We start from the raw sequence: 22126 nt of genomic DNA, 5'->3' as shown, positions 1-22126 counted from the left end.
TTATTATGCATTTTTTGAATAATGATCCATTGATTTATCTTAACTTTAGATTATTAAATAAGGTTAATCAGTTCTATAGCATAATTTCATTGGTATGAAAAAAGAAGGGAAAGTAAAGGGGAAATCCCTGTTGTATGTATTCATTCTCATTTCTATAAAGGATGGTTTCTTCTCCTCAAATATTCCCTCTAGATCTGACTTTGGTATATTATTACAGAAGTGCCTCCATGAAGATTTTGATGATCTTATAAGTAGCTATATTCGCAAAATTCCCAAAAATGACTTAAGTAAAAGCAAAATAATTTAACTGGACACTCTAATGAAACAGACTAACTATGCACCTTTAGGAGGAAAATGGAGGACGCCATGAGGATCTGTGAAAGAAGACACACGTACGTTATAGTTGATCAGTGTAGCCTAAGAAGAAGGGACGAGTGAGCAGCCTACAGTGTTGGTAACACAGGCAGCATGTAGAAAGAAGTCACAGCAGTTGTGAAGTGATCAGAATCAAACTGGCAAACAAAGAGATCCAGCCAGATAAGGGCAGAGCATTCAGCACAAGACTGAGAAGAAGGTGGAAGTTAGAGAGGAGCAATTTGCACATTGTTGGCTAAATGAGTATAGAGTATGTTGTCAGTTCAAAGGACACATGGGACCAGATAAGGATGAAAATATCACAGCCAATGCTATTTTTTTTATTATAACCATTATTTTTAGACAAAGACCTTTATTAAGAGGGGTGGTAAAGGGGCATGATTTTTATCCTCACTCTGCCATTTTCTGCAGTTCATTAAATGGAAGAAATTGATTCAGCAGAGCTAATTTTGTAATTAAAAAGCTTATCATGGTTTTATGTAATGAGTTAAGTAAACAGACAGTAATTCAGTTACAATATTTATACAGCTTATACCAAGGGACATTTGCTTAGTAAATTAAATAATATGGGGAGTGAAGAAGAGATAAATTTAAAATGGGGGGTAAAAAAGTACACCAAGGGCAATCAAGAATTCAGGACTGACAGGTGGTCCCAGAACTTCTCCTATTGATGTCAAGACAGAAACTTAGCCATGTGAATCACTCCTGAACCAGAATATATGATGGCCAGTACTTTCATTACATTGTGTTTACATTAAAAATTGTGTTTACTTTATTTTACTTCAGGACAGATGAAATAATCTACTTGAAACTAAAAGATACCAAGTTCCCCTTCCCAGCTGAAGGAGCACTTTTCTCATGATATCATTTTTTTTCTTCAGAAAGCTCTATTGATGTATTATCAGAAAGCCATATACGGTGTTCACAGAGATGCTAACAAATGACGGAGGGAAGGTATTAAATTATAGTCACCAAGGTGGCAGTTTCTGAATAGCCTCGTGGCCCGCCACTCACTAGCACTGCTCTTGGAAATATCCTCCCAACCCTGACAACCATCAAGACTCATATCAATGAAAAAATAGAAAAAATATTGTAAAAATAATAAATAAAGGGAAAGGAACAGAAATGGAGAGGATGAGGAATAGAGCAGAGGAAACATATTGGAGGAGAGAAGGGGAAGAAGGAAATGGGATAAATAAGGAGAGGCAGGCTGGGGGAAGGGAAAAAAGACAAAGAAGGCGAGGAGGAGCCACATCCTGGCAAAAAGCATTGACTCGTATGATATAGCTGAATTTGGAAAGACTTTGTCAAACACCCTTCAGAAAATACTGCCTTGAGATATGACACAGGGCCCTAATATTCTATCTGAATGTTCTGCTTAGAGGCTGCTGGCCTTTGAAATGAAGCATTGGCTGCCTTTTCCTAGTAGATGCCACTCCTGTTTTGCTAAGCTCAGTGTGACTTCACTCTTCTGGTGACTTTGTTACGGTAAATCAGTGCTGATTAGGGGGCTCTTGGACAGTTTCGTGGATACCCCTATCTATCCTCTTTTGGTCAGAAAACATTCAGCACCACGGACAGCTTTCATTTTTTTTTTTCCAAGTAAGAAGATCCACACAGGTTTGACAATGCAATTCACACACAAGGGATCTGTTATAGAGCAAAGCAGGTACGCATTTTTATTCAGCTGAGAGCCTTTTCAGCAGTGAGAGAATATGATCCACACCCAGGAAACTTAAATGATAATCCAAAATAGGACCTTCGTGTAAGTGACCACACATTATATGTCATCTCTTTGTCAAGTCTCTCTGAGTGGACTGTGTCAAAAGCAATTCAATGAATCATAATGTATCAAACATATGCCTTCTAATTATATTTATTTTCATTATATGCACTGGAAAAATGCTAATTGAAGCAATCTGTGACAAATGTCTTATACCTTTAGAATAAAATCAGCAAAGCCAAATTCTCCAAGGTCCTACATTGCAGGCATCAGGAGAACCTGGAGATAAAGATAGAAAAGCTTGTCCCAGTATCAATTCTAGAAATACATCCTGAAAATCTGTGAAGTATAGTGAGTAGGACTATATCCCAGGGAAAACACAGCTTTAAGAACTGTTCCACTTTATCCTCCTTATTCATCTAGCTACAAAACAAACTAAGATGTTAGTTAGAAAGAAGAAATTCAAGTTCCAGATATTTTAATCCAAGGATATGCATTATATGGGGAAGTAACAAGAATGGTACAGACTGAGTCAGCATTTTAAGTTGCATGGCTTCAAATTGCATGTTAGAAGATTCCCCTAAGCAACAGACCTCCGTGAAGCTCTGTTGTATTATTAAGGTTCCATCCCCTAGATCCACTGAAATGTGTTACCAAGTCATCAGCCCTTTGCATAAACCATCTATTTGGAGAATATAGGAAATCACTATTATGTCTGGTGAAGAAGTAGTCATAACCTTCTTCCAAGCATCTTATGCACACTGCTGTCTATTTGTTTCTTCTTCTCTTCCTATGCTGCACCAGCCTACCACATGTACCATCTGTCAGCTTCTTCCAACATGAGAACTATCTTAAGGATCTGGGTATCATTTCAGATCCTATTATTTCAGGTTAAAAGCAGTGAGTTGCAGATGGCAAGTGATTATTTTTTTCTTTAGATTACTAAAGCTTTGGTAATTCTGTCATGAGTCACATTAAAAAAAGAACAAGTGATGTTACACAGCACCTACTCAACACGAACATGTGCAAAGAACAGCTCCGCACCAAAGCACCCAGACATCCATTCAGCAAAAGATGGAAGGATTTCACTTGAGAAGATTTTAGAGCGAGAGAATGTGTGGAGTCCCACAAGCCCTGTTATCACCATCGCATCTTGCATGAGAATGCCAATGAATAAAGAAACAGAGGTCTGATACAGGAGTTTAGTGATAGATGAGTGCTTAGCCTGCTCAAGGCCTTGGGTTAAAAACCCTTAACACAAGAAGAGGAAAAGACACAGTGGTGGTACATCAACAGTATGCTCAGTCATAATATGGAATATGTAGAATGGACTCACTTAGAAAGACTGAGAAAATAAGCCAGGTCAGAGAAGAGGGCTAAATCATTAGCCCTCTTTCTAGTCACACATAACAGATTTTTGGTGAAGGCTCTTCATATTGGACATATGCATTTACTTCAGAAATGTGGACTTAAAATTTCCAGCTTCAGCTTGTCTCTTAAAATTTAAGAAGCCACTTACAGACCCTACATAATTTACCTTGAGGCTGCTCTGAAAGCTCCTTGGTAGGTGTAACTGCTGCAGAGGTTACAGGCACAGGAGGAAATATCTTGAGTAATGATAGGGCAAAAGAGGGGAGGAACCCCTCAACTTCTTTTAACTCTTGGATGGAATTTCCTCTGAGTGATTTTGCTTCAATTATTTGAATGTTCTGAAGAGATCCAAGTGGGTAACAGTTCTGGTTACTGGAGGTATTATTTTTCTACAATCAATGTCTCTTAAAGGGATTTGCTTTTGAACCACTCAATAGAAGAGTTTTTAGTGTTTCTGTAGGATTGAACTCTCCAATCCAGTTAAAGGGAACCACAGATACATTTCACTGTGTTCTCAATTCCCATTGTAAATATGAAAATATAGCAAAGGACATGTGTGCCCTTGAGTACAGCCATTTAATTTTGCACAAAGCCCCCAAACATTAGTCATCTATCTCCAAGTCAGGTCTGGTGACACAAACCTGCCATCCAAATGCTTCAGAGACAGGGGATTAAGAGTTCAAACCAGTCTCAGAGGCAGTGGGATTCAATGACTTGTAGGCCAGCTTGGGGTATATGAGAACCTGGGTCAAATAAAACCAAGTGCAAATCAAAACAGCACAGAACGAATAGGTCAATACATCTAAGTTATGCAAATAAGCTCAATAGTAGAGAATGGTGCTTATGCTATAGATAAGTACAGCAAGTAAGTATTTAACTTTGTAGTGTGTAAAACAAAGGTTTTCCTTAGGGAATTTTCATACACAGGTATCATTGGACCTTGTTCATGTTTGTCTCTTTTCCATCCACCACACTTCATTGGTCCCTCTTCTCTATCCAGATAGTCTCCCTTCTGATTTTATATCACACACATATATTTAAATATGTATACATGTAGACAATGAATAATATACATAGTTACATCTAGATATGTATATGAGTGAAATTATATAACATTTTGTCCTTATCCTTCAAGTACTCTTGTCCACCTCTCTCCCCTCTTCTCAGACCCCCTGCTGCCCCTTCAGAGCCACCCTTCTCCTTTTAATTTTAAAAAATAAGCTTTAATAAATAATGACACTAAAATACGCATCTCAAGGAGTATTTCTTTGAGCTTTACCAGAAAAAAAGTTCAACTTCATTTATGGTAACAGTGGGCATTGGATGGGATTCTCAGAATGAGCTCTACCAGCAGCGTATACCACATGAGCCCTCACTAATCTCTTGATTAGTTATTCATGAGGACCACCTCACACAGAGTCAAGATCCCATGAAACAATAACTTACATCTTTAAGGAAGGTGTAAAGTACCTTGTCAGATCCTTTTCTACATTATCTGAGTGCTGGGTTTGATTCTATGGGAGTAGGAAAAAAAAAAAAAAACATACTTCCTAGACCACTGTTCCTGGAACAAGAAGAGGGGTGTAAGATGGCTTAGGTGAGAGACAACATTTATCTTCATTATAAAAACACAAAGCTGGGCATTGGTGGCGCACGCCTTTAATCCCAGCACTCAGGAGGCAGAGCCAGGCGGATCTCTGTGAGTTCGAGGCCAGCCTGGGCTACCAAGTGAGTCCCAGGAGAGGCGCAAAGCTACACAGAGAAACCCTGTCTCAAAAAACCAAAAAAAAAAAAAAAAAAAAAACCCACAAACACACTTTTCCAATGAGGTCCCATTTTCCTAGATTGAAAAAAAAAGCCCAGTCCTATCTTTGCCCCTTGTGTGGATGCATATTAGGGGAACAATACACAATAAATGTTTAAGTGAGAAAAATGTGAGATATGGCACATGAAGACCCTACCACAGGGACCTATCAATGAAAAGTCTATTTCTTGCTTAGAAAGATCACGTCTCTGATCTTTTGTTATAAGCACTTCCTTATATGTCCATGTTCCTCATCTCCATGATCTCCCCGACAGAAGCCCTGGGATTCCTTGACCAGTTTAACAATTAAGAATTTAAAACAATGTACTTGATATGAATTCTGAATCACTTACTCATCAAATAATGGTACCCAGGCTCAGGGGCTCCAGAATTTTCCTAGAATGTTTCATTCCAACAGTGTTGAGGCAGTTGCCATAATAGAGATGGAAGAGGGGTCCAGGGTATGATGTTCCTAGGCTCAGAGCATGACAGGGCATGCTATCATGATTTTCTGCTTCTAATGGTATCAGCAAAAGTATGACACTAGTTAAACTTTTGTTGGTTAAAAAAAAAAAAGGACTGTGGATTCTGGAGGCCCATCCTTATAGTATTGCTCAGTTCTTCGTTGGTGTCCACAGAAGCCCCAGACTGATGAGATTCTCACACACTTATTAGTGACCCAGCTTGATTCACCCCTTCAGAAAATCCCATCTTTAAGAAGACAAATGGAAAGATTTTGATCCAGTGCTGAAAACACTTGGTGTACATGTGCTGATATGTAGTGATTTTCCCACCTCACGGCAAGATCGTGGAAAGCAACAGATGTTCATTTAAATGACCCCAAGGGATTCTGAGCATGTCTCCTCTCCATGCAGAGAAAGAGCTTTTCACTAGAGGCAAAGAAACAATAACACAACCATCAGTCACAGTAGCAACTACCAGAAGAATAGACAGAAAAGTATCCTCACCTTGGTTAACCGAAAATGCTTTTCAGAGTCTGTAAATGGTTTTTATTATTACAACTGGAGCGAGAGATGCTTCTGGTGTGTTGTGGGTTGAGACGGGGAATGTCATAATTCATCCTACCATGTACAGAAAAGCCATTCAAAGGGTGCAGCATGTGGACAGTGTTGAGGTTGAGAAAAGGAACTGGCAATGAAAGCAAGGTGGGGAGGGAATGCTATGCACTGGAGTGAGAGTGATTACTAACAATGGGTTGGTGGCAGTTTGTTTTGAGGCAGTGACTCCCATGATACAGGCTGTCCTGAAACCTGCTGTGTAGTACAGGCTAGCTTTAAACTTCAGATCCTTTTGTCCTCTGTCTCTCAAGTGTGCCCTTCAAATTTTTCTCCTAAATTTGTCATAGTCAAAATAAAATTTTATTAAAAATTAAAGGCAAGAAATATAATAGGAAGAAATATTCAATATTCATTGTTAAATGAATTAAAAAAAACTTCTGTGATCATTAAAGTTTTATTTTTATTGTTAGTTTCTGTTTTGTTTAACCTTTCTTCTAAAACAAAAGTCCAAAATATAAAATATGATTTTTCTAAGAATTCAGAATGTTGACCTTATTTCATTAGAGTAGGCAATTATACTCCCCCCAAATAAACTAGCTTCTTTTCATAATTAGTAATTATTCTCTTAAACATTATTTTAGGAAGGGAATAGATCCCAGGCTTCTGAATGGGTAGTCTGACTTTGTGTGTGTTTGTAACCAACTGATATATCCTATAAGTTGTGTTTTCTACATCTATAAAATGGGACTGTGACAGCATTGACTTTAGAGAGCTGAAGTGGGAATTAAATTGGGATGTCTAGATAAAACATCTACAGATCTGAAAAGAAAACAGTCTAGTGTTTTTTGCTGTAGACATTGGCTTACTTTACATAGTAGAGCCTTTGACTTAAATAAGAAAAGCTCATGTTCTTTTAATGGGGAAGTAAGGCATGAAGGAGCGTTTCAAGCAATATTTAAGAATTATAATACAAAGGAATTGGAGTCACATTATTGAAAACAACTGGGGATAAAGATAACATTCCCCACAATCTATCTATAAATTCACTAATGTTTGTGACTATTGCATTTGATCCACCAAATTATAATAAGTCAAAATAAAGGAAATACTAAATCATGCCAAATTACACATACATGAAATGAATAACCTTAAGCTTCCTTTTGATTTATCTTTACTTATTCAGAAAACTGGTACTTACAGATTTAAAAAAAAATGAAACTTGGTCAGACTCATTTAGTTTTTTTATTTTATTTTATTTTATTTTATGAGGGGAGAATAAACCTTGGGTTCTGTCAGCTTATATTATTAAGTGGCTGAAATTTAATAACATATTTTGCTTATATTGCTTTTATCTTTAATAGTGTCTCTTATTTATGAGAAGTGAGACTGGCTTCCCATTTACCTTAATGTTATGTATGTTGCTTTTAAAACAAATGTATTTCTTTTTAAGAAAAACAAACCAACATAAGACCATTAAATAAATGGTACAGATGGCAAGTGTCTTTGACAAAAATTCCTGAAGGTAGTCTTCAAATGACAAGGACAATAGCTACCTCACAACCCTTCCCCATGCTTCTCTTTGAGGGAGGGCTTGAATCCCACGAATTCCATAGGTCATTATGCAAAGTATGCATTTTGTCAGTCATTTTACTTAGTATTTTTCTGGGGTTTGGTAGGTTCAAATCTGACTTTAATTTTATTTTGCTTTTTTTGCAGGTTCAGAGTGTCTCCTGATGTACACTTCTACTCAGAGACACCCATCTGTGGATGTCACCCCTTAATAAACCCTTCTACTCTGAGACACACAGCTGTGGATGTCAACCCTCCAGGTTTCAGAGGCTGCTCCACCTTAGTAGCAGCAAGACTTAAGAATGGGGAAGAGCTGCTCCAGGTGACATCAATTTTCTGTGATGAGGAGAAAAAAACTCCAAAGCTTAGCCATGAATGGGATGTCATAACCTCCGGAATGAAAGGTAACCTGTGCAGTGGCCTCTCAGTCTCCATACACTCACAAGTGATCCCCAGGGGAATATAATGAAAGAAGAAAACGTGTTCAGAAACTCAAGACCCTCCAAGCTTAGTCATGCCACTTTACCTCTCTGTTGAAGGATGAGGCCATAGTGGCACAAGATGAAGTTTACAGAGCTTCACTCACATGGGGAAAGGTGATTTTGATCTTTTTGGTACCATCAAAATGTGCTATGAATGAGATGATTAGCTAAATTTAATGGTAATATAATCTAGTTAAGTTGCATTTTGTGATTTTAAGCCTTTAGGAATGACCTCTTCAGATCATCATAAGATATTGTGATGAAGACAGGGTAGAGATAATGATAATTTTATGATGGGAAAACTGCAATCAAGGAAAACCAAGTGAGGTTCAGAAGGGGTACACCACATATCAAAGTTCTTACAGTAGACTGGCATGTATACAAAGGAGGGGATAGTTTCACCATAACAAAAGAGGGTACTAGGGTCATGAGGGAAAACTTGAAGCATATGACCCAACAGGAGGCATCATGTTTCCAAGTGTTCCAGAATCTGTTTCACCAAGCAACACATGGTTTCAAGGTAGTCCCTACTCTGGAGACACCCTGCCAACTTTTCCAGCAATCAGAGCTGGAACAAGTCTCTGACTTTGTCAGTTCAATTGGATTCCTTGAAGACTTATTGAGCTCCTTGTGTGTTCAATAATCTCTACGCTCTAAATGTTTAAATTCCAGTTAAGACATTGACAACAAGCTATCAGATCAAGTTAGATATAAGCTGATATAAGCTGTGAATTAAGCATCTCTAAGAGAGTCATTCACATTCTACATGAAGTGAGCTGAGGTGGGTAGTACATCACACAACCATCCCCAAGCACCCTAGTTAATATTTCTGATATATAAAAAAATGTACAGCAATTAAGTTTGATAAGAGGGATAAAAAAATATTAGTTGCTGGAAAAGGCAAAGGTGTGAAATGTCACAGGTTTTTTGTGAGTTCTATGTGCCTTGTAGAAAAATCTTCCAGGAAAAGCCCCAGACAATCTAAGTTAAGCCATGTCATTCAAACTTCATCCATGAGACTGCTACTTTTTCTAAATCAGGATTTTTTTCAGCTCCATGGTTGCATTGGTCTTTTAATTTTCTCATGTCTGGATGTCTAGTAGGCTTGAGATAAACTAAAAGACGCATTAGGAAGAACGGGGGCGGGAAACTACGATGAGTAGTTTGTTACAGCATCCTGGAGAACGTCAAATGAAGAAGAGATGAGTCAAAGGGAAAGGACAAGAGATTCTCAAGTCGAAGTGCCGCTAGAAATTCTCACAACGCCCACCTCAGTGGTCGGCTGGCCCAGCACTGTCTTCTTCACAATAACATCTCAGCAAAGGTGGCTGATGACCACCGATGACATAGCAGGAACCTCGGTGGCATTATTCTAAGCTTGAGTACAGTACAACAATGAGGACGGAACACATGTGACACGAACATTCTTCTCTGGCTGTGTGGGAATTCTTTCTCTCTGAAGTAACAATGAATGATTATTCACTTGGGTTTAAGCCTTCTGCTTGATAGATTCTCCTTCTCATATGCATAGGTACTCACACAAATAAAATTGTTTCATGCACTTTTTTTTTCAAAACCTAACTTGTATTTAAAAACACATTTCCAACAATAGACAAGTATTTTGAAAATGGTTGTGGTTAGATAGCTTTAGGAGTACACATTGAAGTTAGGGTGATACAAGCCAGTTGTTAAGCCATGTATGACCCAGATCATTTTAAGAAGGTTTAGTTTTCTGGCAATTCAGAACTATGACTCAGTCTCTACCTCACTGCTCATCTTCCCCAAACTGGGGAATACTTATTGTCACATGGATTTAATTGTTTTGTGAACTCTTGAACTTTAGGAGTAAGGTAACAAGGAGTGATGAAAAATGACTTAGTATTGGTCCGAAGTAGTAGGGTCATTTCAATGTCTTCTACCGCTACTTGATTTATGAAACCCTATTGTACTGTGTGTGTGTGCAATTTCCTGTTTATTCACCATGACACATAAAATACTATGTATGAATTCATCTTTGAGCATATATGTGTGTGTGTGTGTGTGTGTGTGTGTGTGTGTGTGTGTGTGTGTGTGTTACCGTCTATTACAGGCAGGTAGAATCTCCTCAAAGCTATTTCAAAACACATTCTCTTTAAGGAAGTCCATTTTGCTTCCACATGGCTATCAATGAAGAAAACAAAAATCTGTATATCTAACAGCAACTTTGTACCCAAAGGCCTGATAAGTCTCCAATGTATACACATACTGAGAGGAGATGGCATTGTATCCCACACATACGTAAAATTACCAGTTAAAAATAAGATAAATTTAAAATGAATATGGATCTCTTCAGAGAAAGGATTTTAATAATGCAAATAATAATATAATGAGATGTAAGGTGATTATTGATGAGTGATTATTGATGCCTAATAGCCTGGCACCTGCAATTGAGGATAAATCAAATTCTGACACCAATCAATCGGCCCCTAATTCACCTCTTTCTGATAAAATATTTCAAGAAACACATACCTTTTCTTAATATCAAAGACTTAAAATGGTTCCAGGGCCTGATCACATTTTTAAACCAAATGTCATTCAGGAGGATATTTATAAAGATGACAACTTCTAGAAATCTTTTTTCGGTTAATTTTGGATTTCCATGAAGGATTGCTTGTCATAACTATTGCTGGGTCTTGGGCTTGTGTAAGTTTACTGGCTCACATGCAGACTGCAATTCTGCGTCTGCCTTCATTTAAGTGATAAGTGGTTTCAAATTATTTTGATTTTTAAGAAAAGTTTTAAATTGTGTAACTGATTTAGTTTGCCTTATTAGAGTTTTCCTGCTTCTATTTAATGAGGCTGTAATTTCCTTTAATTTTTTTGCTCTAATTGGGTTAGCAGTGTCTACAGAGATATAGCAGTCTTTATTTTTAGCTCGTGTGGTGGATCTCCTGGAGGGAAGCTGCATATCCTCCATAGCCAGGTCAGATGGCAACTTCACATGGAAGGTGGTGAGGTGAACTGAAGCTGGCAGTGTGAAGCGGTGACTTCAGTTTGAGTGCGAGGAAGGAGCTGCGGGGAGTGTGTGTGTGTGTGTGTGTGTGTGTGTGTGTGTGTCAGTCACCTCTCTAAGCCTGCTTCCCCCAATCCTCCTTAGCTGAACTCCCCATAGCTACAATAGAAAACAATGTTAAACTATGCATTGACGTGGTAGAGGAAGAGGAGTGGGGGTAGAGCTGGTTATTTGCAAATATCAGAATAAAAAAAACATACTCAATTTTCAGTATCTCTTCCATTTCAAAAGTTGAACCCGACCCTGCCGAATAAAGAACCTGCTTCCTGTTGTACAGTAATGTAGCTCAGTAAGAAAATGTTTGGGGTGATCCAGGTGTGACACACATCTAGCCTACTTTGCACTCTGTGACATGAACACCCATACTCATGGCCAACCACATGTCAAAGCAACAGAGGTGCCCATTTTCTCTGCTTGCCTGGGTTCTAGGTGAAAACTCTTTGGCTAATGATACAAAGGTAGAAAAAAAAATGATGTCTCCATGGTGATTTGAGTGAGGAATGTCCCCCATAAGTTTGTGTATTTAAATACTTGTTACCCAGTGGGTAGCACTGTTTAGGGAGTTTATATGCCTCCTAGGTACCGCCTTGCTGTGGGAAGCACATCACCAAAGGAAGGCTTTGGAACTTTATACCCTTGTCCATTTCTAGTTCACTTTCTTTGTTTTCTGACCATGATTGAGGATAGGAACTTCCTGCTCTGGCTGTCTGCGATGGTGCCTCCCTTACCATTATGGACCCTCCCTCTAGAACAAGAAGCCAAAATAAACTCTTACGTAAGTCACTTTTGCACATGGTATTATTTTTTTCACAGCAATATAAAAGTAACACAGGGCACTTGAGTTTCTCTGGAAGGATGTCAGAAATGGTTATTATGCCTCAACCTATTGACCACCCCAAAGTAAACCCATTGTGGACCAATATGCTCCAAGAATATGGCTTTCATGTCAACTTCTGGGTCCTATCCCTAAGACAGTTTCTCTCTCTCTCTCTCTCTCTCTCTCTCTCTCTCTCTCTCTCTCTCTCTCTCTCTCTCTCTCTTTCTCTCTGTGATCATTTTAAGATGAAAAAATTGAAACACTTCTAGTCCTCCTCCCCCAAATAGTACCTTGCATATTCCAAGTGAGTTTTAAAGAAAAAAAATGATATCGCCTTTGGTTTCACATATAGGAAGCTAAGACTTTGCAATGGTAGAAATACTTTAAGGTGGATATAAATCTCTATAAAGAGACAAGAAACTAAGAAGATTGTTAAGATGTAAGGCATTCTAGGGAGTCTATGTGGAAAGAGATGGAGGATGTTTATGGAGTTGGTGTCTAGATCACACACACACACACACACACACACACACACACACACACACACACACACAACCCCAAACCCTTTTTAAACTAAACTCAACCTAAATCTAGAGAAAGATCTAAGGTCTAGGCACACCCTAACTCCCCCTAGATCCAAGGAAACTGGAACAAAATAGTTTCTAAGTTTGTTGGTAAGGTATTCTCAAGTTGGAGAGGCAGTGAATGTAGTACAATGGGCCAGGTAGTGGTGGCGCACGCCTTTAATCCCAACACTTGGGAGGCAGAGGCAGAAGGATCTCTGAGTTTGAGGCCAGCTTGGTCTACAAAGTGAGTTCCAGGACAGCCAGGGCTACACAGAGAAACTCTGTCTGGGGAAAAAAAAAAAACACAAAAAAAACCAACAACAAAGAAAAAAGAGTGGGGGGGGAGGGGGAAGGGAGGGAGAAAGGAAGGGAGAGAGGGAGGGAGGGAGGGAGGAAGGAAGGAAGGAAGGAAGGAAGGAAGGAAGGAAGGAAGGAAGGAAGGAAGGAAGGAAGGAAGGAAGGAAGGGAGATGGTACAATGAACAACGAAGGAAGGGTGGGTTCTTTATCATGTCAGCTTGAACTTAACAATAAAGCCCACAAGTACAGAGGTAAAACTGCAGCACCTTCTTCTTCCCAGGCAGGGAGAAGCTTTGCTTGCAGACTGTCATCTGGCCCTGTGCCTGATTCATCAACTCGCTAAGTGCTTTCCAGGCGCAGGACCTTTGTTCTAGCAATCTTTTCTGGCCAGAATATTCCTCCCTGGATCTGTAAAGAGTTGTCTTCCAGCCATCCCAATCTCTGTTTAACTGTCTTCTCTAAACATGATTTTGATCTTTCTGCCGCTCTGACACAGTGCATGGTTTCTTTGTTCACTTGCTCACTCACCCGTTCCCGCTCCCTAACATAAAGGCTCCTTAAAAGTAGGAGCATGCCATGCTATCACTGTTTGGACCTTCCAGCATTTAGAACAGAGATCAGAAAAAATTAGTGGGATAGATCCACAGCTCTATTGTGAAAACATAATGAACATCACTGCTGGAGAGGAAGGAGTACCAGGCATCCTGGAAGGGTGGTTTTTAAGGACCTCTCCATCTGCCTGCCTCTTGTAGTATCGGTGTAGGAGGCTGTCTAGTTTCAGGAGAAGGTATAAGAGAGATGTAGGTGAATTGGCTAAAAGTGAACTTAGAACAAAGCTAAGGGCTTTGATTCAAGTAGATTTAAAAAAAAAAAAAACGAGCTTCAAGAGAGCTGGAGAGATGGGTCAGTTGGTAAAGTCCTTGCCACTTAAGCACAGGGACCTTAGTTTGGATACCCACCCCTACCCCATTCTTTCCCCCAAAAGCCAGCAGAAACAGTGTGACCTTATAAATTCAGAAGGGGCAAGGCAGATACAGGACGATTCCTGGAGCTTGCTAGCTAAATAATGAACTCCAGGTTCAGTGATAGGCCTGGTAGAGAACAATAGAGAAGGACATCTATGATGCACAAATACATGTGCACTCATGTCTGTACACACATATACTTACCACACACAAGAACATACACACACATGCACTCACACACAAACATAAAATAAAAATAGTGGGCTTTGTGAAGGAAGTCATGCTGCCTTTCCTGTACCTCTCCCTAGTTATCACAGAAAGTCAGCCTCCTAAGGATGGGCTACGAGGGACATTTGGTCAAGCTACACACCTATTTTTGAAGGCTCTTGGGAACTTAGGAGGTTCCTTCTTTCTTGATTGTGTTTGAAATGCAATGACTAACCACATGATAAAAGGAAGAATATTTGAACAGTATCTCTCTAAAAAACAGCCCCCTCCCCTGGTGTATTCCCCCCCCCCATCTAAAAGTGTAGAAAATTAAGTAGAGTGCAGGGGAAATGTGGCTTCCCTAAGAAAACCCACTTCCAGAGTCGATCTCTGCACCCTTCCGAAGGCTTCAAAATGCCACTTTCCACCTCCGCACAGATGATGAAATGCCATCACTTGACTACTGAGTTGTTCCTCATTTGTCAACAGAGAAGCCGCTAAATTGCTACCCTGAGCAAATTTACATAGAAATTACCAATGATACTCAGCAAACGAAGGAAGGAATTACAACAGAGGGGGGTGTAAGCCTTGGAAGCCAGCTCCCTCCCAGAGAGCTGCTGCTGCCTTCTGCACCTCTCAGTCAGGGCTGTTGCTGCCATAAGAGAAGGCAGGGAGCCTGGGAAACTGGAAAATCATTGGCTGAGTCCCTGTCTCTGCTCCCACCCTCTTGCGCTCATCTGGCTGCATTTTACATCTAACTGGCTAATTCACTGATCTACCTCCTCCCCCTCAGGTTTTTTTTTTTTTTTTTTTTTTCCTGAGGTAAACCCTTCCACACAGGAGACAGGAGATTGCTCTTAATTAGAGTTTCACACCCATCACTAAAGGTTAATTGCTCAGTTGTCTTTGTTCTCCTCAGCCTCAGAAGTGGCTGGCTGATCACCGGCATTCGTAGCCATGTTTCATGAGGTGGACAAACCCCTTCTGGAATTCTCAGGGCCACCTTGCCTCCTCCCTGGGCAAATTACCACTTCCTCCATATTCCTGGACTCCAGGGAGTTGCCATTCAAGGCTCAAATAGGACTTTCCTGAGGTCTGTCCAAAGAGATGGAACCTGCTTTATTGTCCCGATTCTCACATCCTTTCAGAATTGCACAATAGCCTCAGTTTCCCCAGGTGGTGATTTTTGCTGTCTAGGAGAGATTTGCTAATACACTATCTTCTACCAAGTTCTTCAAAGCCTGCTCTCCAAGGTCTTCCACTTCAGATTACTGCCATCCTCCCAAAGTCCACTCCTGACAAGCCCATATTGCTTCCCGTGTTAGCACATTGAGTAGCACACTCCCTCAGGAATGAAAACAAAATAGAATGAAACTGAATTGGATGCCCATGCCAGTCTCATGCCTCTGCATTTGCCATGTATTTCAATGTCCAGATATACTTCTTTAAAAATTGGTCAATTCTGTATTGGTGTGTCTGACCACCTATACTCAAGTGCTGTACATCAAAGCTATCCCCTGTAGTTGGGTAATGGTCAAGAGCATGGGTCAACTGCCTGGGTTCTGACCATCCATCCTTTTCCCCTCCCTCCCTATCTCCCTCCCTCCCTCTCCCCCTCTCTCACTCTCCCCCTTCTTCTCTCCAGGTTCTCATGTAGCCAAAGTTGATGTCAAATTCACTATGTAGACAGGGATGACCTTAAACTCCCGATAATCCTGTCTCCATCTCTCAAGTACTGGGATTACAAATATGTGCCACCAAGTTCAGTTAATGTGGTGCTGAGCTCAGACTCCAGGCTTTGTGTATGTTAGTAATGCCCTACCAACTTTGAACTCAGAGCTATCTGCATGTCCACGTTTCCAAGATGCTGGGATGAAAGGCTTATGCCACTATGCTTGTCTTAATCCTAGTTTCTTTAGCAGAAAATTGCAAGTGCATCACAGTGTGTACATCATAGACAGGCCTATGAAGAGTGGATGAAAAAATGTAGGCCAATCATTGCCTCAATAAAAGCTGTGGCTGCTACTTTCTATTACATTATAATGTCTATTTTAGTGCCAGGCACACACTAGGAAGTGACTACCTGTTGTCTGGCTGAACCTACGCCTATAGTCACTCACAGAGAAAAACAAGGCAGAAAATTACCCCTGGAAATGCCCTGATATGTATGTCCCTCAGTCTCCTCAATGCAAAAAAAAAAAAAAAAAAAAAAAAAAAAAAAAACATCCCTTCTAAACAAAGAAACAACAACAACAAAAGACTGCAAAGAATTACAGTGAAGCTCTGAATTAGGAACAAAAATATTTGGGGAACCATTAAGCACTTACGTTTTGTGATAGGTGCTGCAAGCAAGAAGAAGCCATTGGCTATTGATTGTTGTACCTGGTGAATCCTACCAACATGGGAAAGGCAGTTAGTGTAAGATAAACAAGGCAACTTGCTGAGGAAAGAACACAGCTTTGAACTGTGTCTCTGTGGTTCTGTAACTGCATGAACATGTACCTGTGAAGCCACAGCTCTATGTCTCTACTTCCTTATCTGTAACACTAGAAAAGGGATTCACTAGTTTCCTACGCCACCAGCCCTGTGAAGATATTAGCGAATCTTGCCTGCCATCTCCTTCTTACCCTCTGCCACAGGACTCCAAAGGGGAGTTTGGAACTACAAAACAGAAAGACATACATTACTGATTAATTACAGTGCAATAAACATGCAAGGGTAAGCCCATCTATGACCAAAGGAAACTCTTCGTTTCTCTTACTAGAAGGAGTGCTTTTATCTACAAAAGAGTAGCACTGGAAGCACATTTGACAGGGACCACACAGCAGAGTCAAACACAAACACACCAGAGTATCCTCTCACAGAAGACCGCGAGGCTGAAATGAAATTGGCTTAGCACATGGATGTGTCCCTGTAGCCCCAACAAAAGCTCCCTAAAAACTCTCCACAGTTAAGAGGCAGGATCATAGCATCCCTAGCACTCTCCGCACAGAGGGGAGAATAATAGCTTCTTTACTATTTAATCTATTCTGAGATCAACACTAGATTATGGGATGCAGAACTCAATGAGATAAGACTTTGGTGTAATGCCAAAGTTAAGTCTGAAACTTCCCAATGGGAGTGTTTCACGAGGAGAAGTAACAAAGAGTAATTGTTAAATGGTCCAAGGGAAATTTTGGAACGAGATTCAAGGATGCAAAACTCAGTTCTACCCTTTACCCAAATAACTACACATGAATCAAGACTTGATATGGATTTAAGGTACATGACGCCTTATGAGTCTCAATGACTGTGCTAAGTGTGCTTGTAACACTCAGGAGAACTCTGAATCGTGCCCTTTGATGAGGAGACAGGCTTTCAATTTAAATGATTCATCTAAAAAGAGTCTCCCACACAGGAAATTGCATGAAACTTAATTCATTTACCTAAAAAGGATAAAGGATTGAGTCAAGCCAAGGAGAATTCAAACATCAATTCTCCAGGATTTATGACAGAGATCTTTAATAACCTAATTTTTAAATCCATTAACTCTTACTAAGTGGAAAAAAATAAAAGAATGAGCTGATGGGAGAAATGAAAGAATAAGAAGAGAGGCAAAAGAAGGCAGAGAAAAGGGTAGGAAAGAAGGAAGGGAGAATGGGGACAGAGGGAAGGAGAAAGAAAGCACTAAGGAGATGAGCATATTCCTGGTTTGAGAGAAAAGTGAACTCACTAGAAATTAAGTGGTCAAGAAAAGGCACATGCTTCCAAGACTGGTCTAGAAGGAAAGCACTTCAGAAGAACAGTGGAGGGGTGCCTTGATAGCATTTCACAGAACAATACTTCATCTGCTACTCTGACATAACAAGTCACCTGCTCAGCCAAAACTACCTGGACAGCTGGGATGTAGTTCCATGCCATTGGAGACGGTTACTATACTATTAAGCACCATATTTGGTATAAGTCCCCTAAATTCCTGAGTGAACTTGGGGTGATGGTCCAGGTATAAGTTAAACAATTTTATTTGTTCCTATTCCACTCTACTCCCAGAAGTCAAACAACCACGGAGATGCATGAACATCGTTTAGCAGGAAAGTCAAACTCAACTCACATGGGAGCTGGGAAGCAGACATATGTGTGAATTCAGCATTGTACAGTGATGTTGGTAAGGCCTATGTTGAAGCAGAGATAGTACATCAATCTAGTATTATCTAAGTATTGGACAAACATATGAGTTCAAAACTAGATGGCCAGATGGTATGCCAGAGGATGCTTGCCTGCAATGTTTACAAGAGAAAGCAAATTCAACTTTTTTCAGTTGTGAGGATAAATGTCTCACAGTCAAGCATTCTTCTAAATGATGAAATGTTTTCTACAAGGTAACTATCACAGTACCATTTTTTTTCATTCAATCCACCTTTATAAGCTTAAATTAATCCCCTTTGAAAACACAGGCAAACTGTTGTCTTAAGACTTCCATGAAAAATATGTTTATTCCCTGCCTAGAGGTGTGTATTCTTCTAGAGAGAAACCGTGGCACACAGAAGTCTCTGTGAAAGTTTCCATGCATTCATATTTAGTTAATATGAACAATTACATAGGTAGAAAAATATTTTTTTGGAAAGGTAACCAAACCCTTGTGTCAAAGGTCTGTAAAATGGAGGGAAATCACCCTGCAGCAAGCAAAGTCATCACAACTGCTCCCAGCTTTTAGATCTTAAAGCAATCAGCCAGCTAATATTTATTCTACAGTATAGACAAAAGTCTACCTTCTGTCAAGGGGAAGAGAATGAATTGTTTTCCCATAATGGTGTTTTCTTTTCAATCAATTTCCCTTCAAGCTTGATTTAAGAAGGTACCATGTCAGAACCTTAGCCTGGTGGATGAAGTCTGGGACAGTTCCCTATCAAAGGTGAAAATTATGAGCGAGGCAAACCTGTAGAGTTCAGTGTGGAAGCCATAGTGCCCCCTCCTCTGCTTTGCTTCCTCGCTTTCTTTTTCTCTCCTGTCAGTTGCAAGTGTTTGCAGAACTCCACAAAGCTCTCAGGAGCCAAAAATGAAAAGACTGAGCTAAACCAAAGATTTTGAACACAGGCAAGGAAATCTTCTAAGTTTTTTTTTTTCCACCACTGTAACTATATTTAAATTCAAGCACGTAGACTCTATGTTGGGCACCAAGATCCTGGGGGTTCCAAAGCATGAGTGGGTTAGGCTAGGAACATTCTGTCCTCAAGGGACTTACAGCTGAGGATGGTAAGAAACTCCTACCAGACAGTAGAGGATGAGCAGAACTACATTTGCATGAAAACAATCATTGTACTGTAATAAAGAGACAAATGAATAGATGGAATTCTTCTACTAAATCTCATCTACATTGAAGAGTATGACTTACTTTTATGTCTTAGTTATATTTCTACTTATCAACACATTTACCTAAGAAATCTCCTGTCTCTTCCATTGCAGTATTCTGTATTTATCAGTTGCTAAGCCCTCACATTTGTTCCCCCTTTCTCACCTCCGTGGTCACTTCCTTAGACTCAGTAGTCATCTTAAAATCAAGAAATGGCTTGACAGTTGTCATAGGTCTCAGCATTTGTTCACCATGTTGCCATCAGAACTGTCATTTAAATCACATATCTGGTCATATCATGGTTCTAATAATGCTCAAATAGTATCAAGTTCCCTTGAAATTCCTTAACCTGGAAGGCAAGATATATCTTGAGCTCACAACAGCTACTTTGCCACACTTCAGTGTGAACTATTTAGGATTATTCAATATTTATTTAGTATCATTGCTCAAATGTACTCTTCAGTCTGAAAGACCCTCATCTATCTCCTTCTATCAACCCTTCTCTGTGGACACAGAGGACTACCCATCACCTCCTATTCAGTTTAAATGGCACACTCAAGGGAAGTATTTCTTTCTATATGTTCATATAGTGCTTTATGTGTTCCTCAGTGAGTAGTGGTATAGATATGTTGACTGGCAAGTTCTCAACAGATGCTCATGTTGGCTGATAATTAAGTCAGAAGTGATTGATTTGTTTGTGACACCTTCATAAGATTGTATCTAACGGAATATACTAAATATATATAGAAAGTTGCAGACTTCCAGAGAGGTCATTTAGTATTATACATTGGCTGTCACTTCAGTGACACTTAAAATCTTAAACAAATGCATTGCTTTTGCATTAAGACAAGGCCTGGAGTTAAAACTCAGACTCTACAAGCATATTCCATAGGATAAATAGTAGCAAAACCAAAACACCAGAGCAAAGTACTGTTAGGAGACTAACATTCTTAGTTCCAGTACCTCTCACACTGTTTACGGAGCCTGAGAATGCCCAAAGACAAGTCAGATAACCTCCTCACTCCAGTTAGTTTTGGTTTGCCTTTAATAAAATGGGGATTAACTTATTTGCTCTAAATACATCCAGGGGATGTGGCAAGGGTCATAGGGCAATAACCAGTGTAGCTTACCTTTACTGAGTATGTATAAGGAGCTGTGTAGAATGCTAAGCACAATCGGTAACTAACTCATTTAAGAGTGGCATCAAGGGAAGTAGTCAACAGTGACAGAGGTTAAAGGGACAATCATTGACAAGAAAGGAAGATTTGGCAGAGGTAGATACAATATGCTTTTAAAGCAGTGCAGGCATCTGGAGCTGTCTTAGAGACTCTTGTGGCTATAGAAATCTATCACTGGGGCAGGCTTCACTTTTATTTTTCTTTGAGCTCATCACACTGAAACTTCTAATGGAGTCACCTGAAGTTGAAAAATCTGTCTGCTCTATTTGACAAGGTGACATTGCTACATCTTACATTTTTGCTCATTTCCTTCATTTCTCAGTGGTTGTCTTAAATTAATGTCTTCTTTAAAGTACATATATACTATTAAGATGGTATCTCATCAACTTGATTGACTATGGAATCAACTAATAACTCTGTTACTCGATGGGTCTTGGAGGGCATTTACAGGAGGACTAAATGTACAGGAAGAACCTTTCCCCAGAGTAGGCAGCACTTTCTTCAGGTCTAAGGGAGAAGTTTCTGCTTTCCTGCCTGACTGCACATTGCTGGGGAATGCATGTATCTTTTGCTGCCCCATCACCATCTATGCTGATATCAGAACCCAGCTTCTTCCACTTGCTTATGTGGATTTAGGATCCTGAAGACGGGAGGCTCTCCAGGAATACTTCAAGCTACCATGACTACATCAGGACCACTGAGGCATCCAGCCTGTAGGAGTAAGCAGTTGCTGGGTTCTCAGCCTCTCCAGCATATAGACAGTCATTGTTAGACTATTCAGTCCAAACATAAGCTAATTTAATGAATGTCTTTTATAATATACATTCATTCTATCAGTTCGGTTCCTCTAGAAAAGCCTGGCTAATATACATATAGATGCCCATATAGTATAAAATCTGCATATATATTTGTGTCTGTGTTTATATAATGGAGTTTTGCATTTCCATTATGGACATGTAACACATACCTGTTGGGAGGCCAAATACTAGTGATTTTAAGGCACTCTAAAAGTGTTACTAATATAAATAATGTCTTTATTGATTGAATTTAACTGTCCAAGAATTAAAGGGGAGAAAGGAAAAGTTTTCTTACACTCCCAAATATCATCTGTATTCACGCCTCCTTGTTGTGCTGGTCATGCTAATTTAGGTGACTTTTGTCTCCACTGATTTTTTTTCCAGCAAAATGCTACTGAGGATCACTTAATTCTAATCCCCCTTTCCACAAAGATGGTATTAACAGTTGCTACATGCCACTGTTACAGCTAAGAAAAATGATTATCCACTTATAATCAGGAGGCACAATGAGAGTGATCACAAGCAACCTCACCCCATTACTAGCCATTCTTGAAGGGCACAGAGCACCTCACC

At 39.7% G+C, this 22126-nt stretch overlaps 1 protein-coding gene and 1 long non-coding RNA gene across 16 annotated transcripts in view; both read right to left on the bottom strand.

The window, feature by feature from the left end:
- Nrxn3 (neurexin 3) overlaps positions 1–22126 on the bottom strand; it is a 1618850-nt gene that overhangs the window by 639521 nt on the left and 957203 nt on the right. The gene's annotated exons all lie outside the window — the stretch shown is intronic.
- Positions 5926–9744, bottom strand: LOC143268546 (uncharacterized). Its single transcript, XR_013044607.1, has 2 exons — positions 9614–9744; positions 5926–6163 (listed from the first exon to the last, which is right to left on the bottom strand). It is a non-coding gene; the product is annotated as an uncharacterized LOC143268546 (long non-coding RNA).

Source organism: Peromyscus maniculatus, chromosome 14 (assembly GCF_049852395.1).
Source record: "Peromyscus maniculatus bairdii isolate BWxNUB_F1_BW_parent chromosome 14, HU_Pman_BW_mat_3.1, whole genome shotgun sequence".
NCBI lineage: Eukaryota > Metazoa > Chordata > Mammalia > Rodentia > Cricetidae > Peromyscus > Peromyscus maniculatus.
The sequence above is the reverse complement of the archived record's forward strand: the minus strand, read 5'-3'. Positions and strand labels throughout refer to the sequence as shown.